Source organism: Medicago sativa, chromosome 5, assembly GCF_051527215.1.
Source record: "Medicago sativa cultivar Bolivia chromosome 5, Bolivia_mono, whole genome shotgun sequence".
NCBI lineage: Eukaryota > Viridiplantae > Streptophyta > Magnoliopsida > Fabales > Fabaceae > Medicago > Medicago sativa.
The window spans coordinates 75,251,432-75,261,000 of record NC_140753.1 but is presented as its reverse complement, the minus strand read 5'-3'; the positions used below and the strand labels follow the sequence as shown (position 1 = coordinate 75,261,000).

The 9,569-nt window shown below is 32.2% G+C and overlaps 1 long non-coding RNA gene across 6 annotated transcripts; it reads left to right on the top strand.

The window, feature by feature from the left end:
- Nucleotides 1-3,669: 3,669 nt before the first annotated feature.
- On the top strand, nt 3,670-6,798 carry LOC146925032 (uncharacterized). Of its 6 annotated transcripts, none has more exons than XR_015010342.1 (6): nt 3,670-3,925; nt 4,306-4,656; nt 5,465-5,627; nt 5,722-5,788; nt 6,230-6,296; nt 6,546-6,798. It is a non-coding gene; the product is annotated as an uncharacterized LOC146925032 (long non-coding RNA). The 6 variants fall into 6 exon arrangements; XR_015010341.1 differs by having other exon boundaries at nt 5,722-6,136; XR_015010344.1 differs by having other exon boundaries at nt 4,415-4,512; nt 5,722-6,296.
- Nucleotides 6,799-9,569: the final 2,771 nt, after the last annotated feature.

The window sequence follows — 9,569 nt, the reverse complement described above, 5'->3', positions numbered from 1 at the left end:
CAGAATTTAGAGAATATGAATCTCTAAACATAATAAATTATGATATGTGTGAATTTGATGACACATAAATTAGAAATGATAAAAAGATGTTTTATATCATATTTATTGATGACTGTGAATTTTGGAAAATAAAATTGATATGCTTGAATGTTCAATTTTTATAACGAAAATTGAAATTTATAGAGTACCCAAGTCTAAGAACAAAAAGTCTAATTAAGAAATTTTTGAAGAAAAGACAATCCAACTTGTCTTATTTTTGAACTTGGGATTGTCCGGACTATATTTGGCTTCAGGACCCCAAGAGAGTTAAACTCACTAGTAGAGCCTATGAATGTGTATTCATTAGGTATGTTATAAATAACGAAACATATAGGTTTATGACCTAAATGTTAAAGTGATCATAGAATTAAAAGATGTTGATTTCTATGAAGTAAGTACCCCTGTAAATTAAAGAATAGTGGGGGCACTAGCGGGGGGCAAAATAAATTCCCTTCTAAAAAATTAAGAACTAGTGGGGGCACTATATCTGATCACATTCATGTAATCAGAAATAGTTATGAAAACATCATACGAGATGTTATAGAACCTCAAGGAGGTAAGAAAGCTAAAATTGCTAAAGAGTATGAACTTGGTTTATACATTGGAAGAAGATCCATTAAGCCTTAAATAAGATATATCCTCATTGGATGTTGAATTTTGGCAAGAAGTAATATACGATGAAATGGATTCTCTAGAGTCTAACAAAACATGACACTTTGTTGACTTGGCTCATAGTTGCAAAACTAATAGGTTGTATTTGGATTTTGGAAAAAAGAACTAAAACCTGATGGTACGGTTGATGAATACAAGGCTTTCCTTGTAGTCAAAGGTTTTAGACAGAGAGAAAAATATAGACTTCTTCGACGTTCATTCACCAGTCATGAAAATCATATCCATAAGAGTACTAGTCCCTTTAACCGCCGTTCATAACTCGATAGTACTCCAAATGGATGTGAAAGTTGCCTTATTTATGGTGAACTAGAAGAAGAAATCTATATGGAACAACCTGAAAAATTTTGTGATTCATGGACAAGGAAAACAAAGTATGTAAGTTAGATAATTCTTTGCATGGTCTAAAATAAACTCTTAAGGAATGACATGAAAAATTTGGCATTCTAATGCTATCGAATGAGTATAAAGTGAATGAAAGTGACAAATAATATTTGCACGATCATATGTCTCTATTAAGACAACTTGCTCATATTTGGTTTAAATATTCATGTTATGAATTATGTGAAATCATTGTTTATCAACAACATTGATAAGAAAGACCTAGAAAAAGTTGAAGTAATTCTTGGTTTCAAGATTACTAGATCAGAAAAGAGAACTTTTTTTGATAAATCTCACAAAGTTGAGAAGATCTTAAGGAAATGTAATTATTTCACCGTAAACTTGCAATCATATATTATGATCAAGTGTAAGAACACTTGAGATGGAGTTAGAAAAACAAATGTGAGCATCATTGGCAATACTTAGGCATGCCACTGAATGTATTAGACCCGACATTGCTAATGTCGTGAAACTCTTGTGCAAGTTTACTAGTAGACGGATGAGAAGCATTACCATGCTATAGAAAGATTCATGAGGTGCCTTAAGAAAACTATGACTCTAAGATTACTTCATGAGGAGTAACCTATTGTACTTAAATGGTACAAGATATAAAAACATCTTCAGATGAGTATTAAAGCGACCAATGAGTGCACATTGAGCATCACTGTAAGAATTGTTTGTTGAAACAAATGATATTGACTCAGTCCACTATGGAATGAATATGATATGAGAACACTAGAGAAAACTAGTGAAGAAGCAAGTTGATAAGATGCTTGCTAGCTAAGAACCCTTAGTGGGTAAAACCGTTTCCAGAAGTGTTAATTTATTGTGATAGTCTGCAGCTATTACAAAATTGAGAATCGTTACCACAATGGTAAGAGGCGATTATTAAGGCACGAACACATAGAGAAATAGAGATCTAGCTACTCTCAAAAGGAACGGTTAAAGTAGATCATGTACGTACTGATAAAGAATTAGTTAATCCTTTGACGAAAGGAATTACTAAAAAGAAAGTCCTAAACACATCCAATAGGATGGGACTTATGCCCAAAGGTCACAAGTGATGGTAACCCGACCTACATGACTGGAGATCCCAAGAAATAGGTTCAATGGGTAATAACAAGTCACAAGTGATAGAACATGCTATGATAAAAGTAAGAAAGCATGATTCCTGCAGTGCAGTGATAGAAGGATGAGATAATAGAAACTCTTAATGAGATCTATACTCTATTTGGAGTGGAGTATATAGCTACAGGAGTACTCTTGATAGACTCACCTATACGAATGTGGAACTAAGGGCCGGTTCCTATGGGATTCGGGGCAGAATACCTAGAGCGTTCGTTAAAACCGGGATACACGTGCAAGGCCATAAACGCACGGGCTTTTAGAATACACCTTATGAAAAGGTTTGTGTGTTAGTTCTATGTCTGAGATAGAGTTCAATGCTGTAAGCAACTCTTGTTAATCAGAATTTTACTCGCTATGCAAAGGTTCAAGTTGTAAGCGACACCTTTGTTTACTAGCAAATCTTATGGAGACGTTTTTGACGTTACTTCTGAAACCATTTTTTAAATTCAAGTGGGGGATTGTTGGAACATGTGTGGAAATTGAGTTAAAAGACTAAACACAAATTCCCATGTTGGGTAGAACTAGTGTTGTGTGAATTGAAAAAAGTGGAAGTCCCACATCGGATGGAACACACACATTAGTAGTGTTTATATAGTGGGGGTGTACCTCTAATTAATGGGGGTACATAAGCACTAGAGAAAAAATATATATTGATATATATTTGGAAATGATAAATTAAATAATTAATTTAATCATTATTAGAAAGTGCTTTCTTAGTCCCCAAGTTTTGCTAAAATATTTTGGTACATAATATAATATATATTTTTGTACTAAATTTAATATATTTTAGTACTCAATTAAGATATTTTTGTACTAGATCTAATATGTGAATTACTTAATCGCAAAGTAATATGTTACTTGTTCCCAAAGTTTCTCATATTACTTGTTCCCAAAGTTTCTCACTTATTAGTTGTGAATTTTCTCTATAAATAGAGAACTCACACAGTGCATTCCACACACCGAAAAGAATTTCATTGAGTTGTCGGGAATTCTTTTCTTCTCTTCTCCCTCCGACTTGTGCTAAACGAGTTTCTTCTGCTTCTATCACTACAAGAAAACAGTCAAATTAAGACGGAACGTCGTGACGGAATTTTATTTCCGTCCCAAATTAATTAAACCGGGACGGAATTTGCGACGCTTTTGTGTTAAAAATATTTTGTTTTAATTTATATATAATTTTGGGACGGATTAATTTTTATGTCGCAAATTTGGGACGGAATTAATATTTTTGTCGCAAATTTGGGACGGAATTTTTATTTCCGTCACAACTTGATCTACTTTAATGCAAAAATTTAGTGGAAATTGTTGGAGGGAATATTTTTTTGGTGAATAATGTGGGCGGGAAAATTGGCGCATTATTTTTTTTATCAATTTTAATATTATTTATTATTTTCCCTAAAAAAAAACAAGATAAAGTTAAATAAAAATATAGGGTCAGAAACCCAATCCTCCATATACGCACAAAAACACAATCCATCTGTAACAAAAAAAACAAAAACACAATCCCTAAATCGCGATCTCTCTCAAAGCGCTCTCTCTCACAGTAAAAGCTCTTTCTTCAATCTGAAGACGATAGATAACCCTAAACTCCATCCCTCACTCTCTCTCTCTCGTTCAATCGCTCTCTCCTTCTCAGTCCAGTTGCTTTCTCCTTCTCAGTTCAATCGATCTAAATCACTCTCTCCTTCACTGTTCTGTGCAATTTCAGGTTTGTAATTTCCTTTCTTTCTCAGTTTCGTTCCTCAATATAGGTGATATTCTTTTATATTTTTGTTGACTTGTTTCTCTTTAATGAATTTTTTGATTTTGATGAAATGGGTTTGTTGAAATTTTGATATTTGGTAAAAGAGTTTGTTGAAAATTTGAGTCTGGTTAGTTTTGACTTCTGCTGAAATTAGGTTTCTCTTTAATGAAAATTTGTGTATGGTTTGTTGAAATTATGAAATGTTTTCTTTATTTTGATTTTTCTATGTTGCTTCCTCTTTAATGAAAATTTGAGTCTGGTATGTTTTTTTTAATGAAATGGGTTTGTTGAAATTATGAAATGGGTATCTCTTTAATGAAATTTTTTGTTGAAATTATGTTCAGGTTTGTTTTCTATGAACCGTGACTTTAGTGATAATACGCTGAAGTATGATCTTCAATTCTTGCCATTGTTTATTTCAAATGATGGTGATACACTGCTATTGGATTGTAGTCAAGAAGAGGAAGCAATTATCTATAATTGGAGGGATCATAGAGTTGAGCGAACAGGAGTTAGCGTGCATAAAACTAGTATTGATGATGGAAATGCAGGTTATTTATGTTGGAGCTTTGCCAAGGGTTTTGTTGAAAGCTTAATTTCGATTTGTTGAAACTTGAATGGAAGTTCGTCTTCCTTGATTTACTTGTTTGAATTTATGTAAATTCATATATGTTGTTTTCACATCAATAGATTGTGTAAGTATCGTTCCTATGACTGCTTTTTTGGTTGATTGTGTTTTTAAATGACTAACTATTGGCTATCATTAATGATTCGACAATTCTCATGGATTTAATGAATTTGTTTTTGTTTTTATATTATTATTATTATTATTATTATTATTATTATTATTATTATTATTATTATTATTATTATTATTATTATTATTATTATTATTATTATAATTTATAACCAATACTAGGTTTGGCGATTTTCTGACATCGACAAACAGCCTGCCTCTTACTGGCCTTAATTTTTTTTTTGAACAACTTACTGGCCTTAATTTAATTATATGAACTTGAACTTGATTCTCCTTAAAGGGAATTGTTTATTTTGTTTGCCTTTAGTATTTTTTAAACAAAATTGAAGTGTAAAACAGTCCTTGATTTGGGGGGACAATACATTATTTGAATTATGTTATCATATCAATTAGGAGAATATTTTTGTGTTTCTGGAACTGGCATGTGGCAGGGGAGTAAGAATTTTGATGTCCCGTCAAAGAAATGTGTTGCACCGCATTGGTTGAGATATCCTGCCGGGTGTTTACAGCAATTCGTTTTTTTTAGTACATGTAGTTTTGCATCAGTGCATAACTGTCTCTTTAATGAATTTTTTTGTTGAAATTATGTTCAGGTTTGTTTTCTATGTTCAGGTTTCTTTTCTTTGTTGAAATTATGAAATTTGAGTCTGCATTTAGTGTCTTGGGTATTTTAGTAAGCAAGCATTATCGTAAAGATAGAAGCTACCTTTTGAATGCATTTACTTACTGAGTTTGTGAATTTGCAGGAGTTAACGTTTAATGCGTCTTTGACAGTTATGAAAATGTTGAAGGATTTAGAGAGAACTGAAGTTTGTGATTCTTTGTTAACGATTTTGATGGGTTTTATCGCTCTTCAAGACGGAGAAGACGAGGATTTTCCACATAGGAACTAACCTAAAAAATTCCGGGGTAAATCTAGTTTCTGTTATCAATTTTGTTTGAAATTATGGCTATAAGTACCTTGTTAATATTATATCTTCTGTCCCATTTGCTAATTGAACAGACACCATAACAAATATGTCGTAACTGCCTGTCATGCTTTAAGGAAGAACTATCCTCATGCTCCGCTGGTAATTGCTCATGTGTTAGTTTGTTCTTCTTTTTAGTTTTAAAATATCATAATTGTAGACTTAATTGTTTTTTGGGAAGATTGAAGATTGTTATTAGTGTGGGTGATTGAAAATACCCTGCTTCATAGTTTAGATGAAAGTTTGATGGGCTGGATGAGTATTTTGAAATATCCTTTGTTACATTGAAACCAACTAGTGTGTGAGTGCCTATTGTTATTCTTGGTTGCTATTTTTTCTAGCGAGCTTGTTTCTCTACTGGTAGCTACTTTTTGGGCATGGAATTTATTGGTAGTGGGCATGCGTTATGGGGCTGGTGTGAGGCATGGATATGCACTGCTTGGATTATAGGTCATCACAGTAACATGGTTGTTGTGTTTGATGTATTATTCTTTTCCTTTTTGTATATGTTAGCATCATATCTAGTTGTCCTTTTGGTGACAGGAGCTGAAGTAGAGAAAGGAAATAACTCATTTGCATTGAGAGAAAGAAGTTAATGACCAAATTAAGGGTAACAACTTTAGTTTGCTGAAATTAATTTTATGCCATTAACTAAACAATTTTTATGCCATTAATCGTGAAAGCATCTGCATTGAATGATGGTTTAAAAGAATGGTTTGTCTATATGCTTGAATGCCCTCCTTTACATTCTTTAGAAATCTATGATTGAATTTTCTGATGTATAATGAGGGAAAAGCTCTTTATCATCTCTTTTGGGGTACACGTTTATGACTATTTCTTTCCTTGTATTTTTGTACAGAATCAAACCTTGGATATTTCTTAGACAAATCAACAATTGTTGGTGTACGTGGTTTTTGTGTTTCAGCACCGCCAAGACTCGAGGAAGTTATTAGAACTTAAGAATGAATTGAGTTTGATATTTTGTATACCTTCAAGTTATTATAAGGTTAACCTATTGGATGATTGATAATACTTTGATATTTCATTAGATAGTTATATGTTTCTAATGGAACTATTGATGTTTACAAATTGAATTGTACTCTTGAAATGAATTTTTGAAATTGTTATGACTCAATTAAATGTGCATAATATAAGTATATTAAAATAGAAGAATATTGTAAATAAAATTTGCCGCGCATTATTTATTTGTGATTAAATTTTATATAAATTTATCCCAACAAATAATTAAAAAAAAATTAACCCAATCTGGGACGGATTATAAGTATTTTGTCACAAACATTGGGACGGAATCAAAGATTTCTGTCGCAATGTTAGGACGGAATTAAATAATGGGATAAAACAATTAATTACATTCCGTCCCACATTCCGTCCCAAATATGTGACGGACGAAATAATTCCGTCCCCAAATGATTGCGACAGCACTATTTGCGACGAAAGAAAATTTCCGCAATTTCCGTCCCAGATTTCAATTGGGACGGATATTTACACTATTGTGCGACGAAAAATTCCGTCCCAAATCAACGTTTTTCTTGTAGTGCTACTCCTTTCTGTCCCTTTCGGTTTCAAATAGAGCGGTTACGTACCGTATCGAGTGGATTCGATCAATCGATTGAACCATATTTTTAAGAGTGTTCTTAAGACCATAGTCCCTTTTCGGTTTAATGTCCCTTCGGAATTAAGAGTGGTCTTAAGTTCATAGTCCCTTTCGATAATATATGTCCCTTCGGAATAAAGAGTACTATTAAGATCATAGTCCCTTTCGTAATAATAATGTCCCGTCGGAATTATGAATGATCTTAACAGTATATAAATTATTTAAATATTTTTCTATTTGAGGAGAAATGGTGGTATCACCATATTTGAGTGGTCGTAATACCATATTGAAAGTTTGGAGAACTTAAAGGTTAGAATGGTGGAAACACCATATTTGAGTGGTCTTAGCACCATAATAGAATGGTAATAATACCATATTAAAGTGGTGTCAGTATTAAAGAGTGGTCTTAGTACCATATTTGACGGTGTAATTCTCGAACGATTTTCTACAGTGCAGTAGTTAATCGAACAGTTGTAGCTGGGCTTGTTTTATCCTGGAGGCGGCGTGGTTGATAGTCTACCTTGCACAATTTTGGGTAGTGCCACGAAACGTCTTAAAGAGAGCGACCTGGTCGTGACTCAACCTAGTAACAACTTCGGTAGATAATAGAATTTGGAAATCCAAATACAACAGTTTGGAAATCCAAAAACAACATATAGAGTTTTAACTGTAGTACTTTTCTGAGAGAGAAAATATGCATGACAAAACTAGATATTCTTCTAAGCGATGAAAGCTTAAAATAAATAAATCTACAAGATATCATTTCTGTATTGATTAAAATCTAATGACTTCTTAAATTTATCATAGATAAAGAATTAATAGTTCATTTTTTGAATGAGATGAGTCACATCTATCTTTTGGCTGGAAGAACTATAATCACAACAACCAGCAGACACAATGAATTGTTTTTCATTGCTGAGATTCGTCCCAGAAATAATGTTCCACGTCATATTTTGAAAGATCAAGAATCTAATGACCCTTATTATAATTTATAGGTATTAATATTATATGCATGGTCTATCTCATTCCCAACTTAATTGTCTTCATTATGTTAGCATGTACAACTCAACTATAAAGACATATTGAAGGCAAAGTAAAAATAAGAGATTCATAGAGGAGCAAACACACCAAAAAAATCTTTATAAGAGAACATTCCGAGCAAGATGAAACGACTATTTTCATATATTAAGATTGGTTCAAGCACTTATATAATTTCACTTTTGTTAAGGCTACTCTGAGAACAGGTACTAGGCTGTTATAGTTTTTTGCTTGTTACAAGACTCAATTTCTAGGTCCTCTTTGGATAAACAACTGAATTAATTGCCTATGTATAAACAATTTCGATAGCAAAAGATAAAATAAAGTTAAATGGTTTATGTGTTCTATTCTTCTATCCCTATAAAGTTGGTCATATCTGAAACTAACTATTTCATGTAAATCCCTTGTACTTCAATGATCAATGAACGAGTTCATGTTAAGGCTTAGTCATATAACTTTTTGTCCGAATGATCATAATAAATGAATAATTTGCAAATTTTCAATCCAATTAATTTTTTTATTTAGCTAGTACTAGTTCTATAATCCTAGTGACCGGTGTGCTTGAAATTTGTTTCGTGGTTCATTTTAATTATTCAAGTATAAGGAACAACCAATAGTATTACAGTTACATAATGTCTTCAATTTGTAGATATGGCCAACATTCTGTCAAAAAAATATAATTGACTTATTTCTATGACTATATATGACGTGGTTTTACATTATTTTATGGGATGTTGTATTATAGTTACATAATGCCTTTTTTGGGAAAGTTTCAATTAGATCAAAGGAAGAGTAAATTTGGAAGGTCACACCAAAATTCACTATCCTCCCTATATTTTGTCATAGATCCAAGAAACTTGTCTCGTAACAACTCAATTGTTAGTCCTTCAAAAAAAAAAACTCAATTGTTAGTTGTTGCGATATTTAATGTGTTGTAACGTATCTTCAAACTCGCAACTTCATACTTAATGTTATGATTCTCGTCATTAGGCTATTTAATCGAAAAATATTCAATAACTGTGGATTATCTGCTTTTGAATCTAAATCTTATGATCTTAATGGATGAGTCGGCATTGTTTCGAATGCATGAAAATGGAAAATTCCTAATACATGAGACTTAAAATGCAAGCTCATAAAATAACTTATGCTTAAAATGCAAGCTCATAAAATAACTTATGCCTTTTTTAATACATGAGTCGGCATTGTTTACAAGTTTTTTTCTTTCAAATG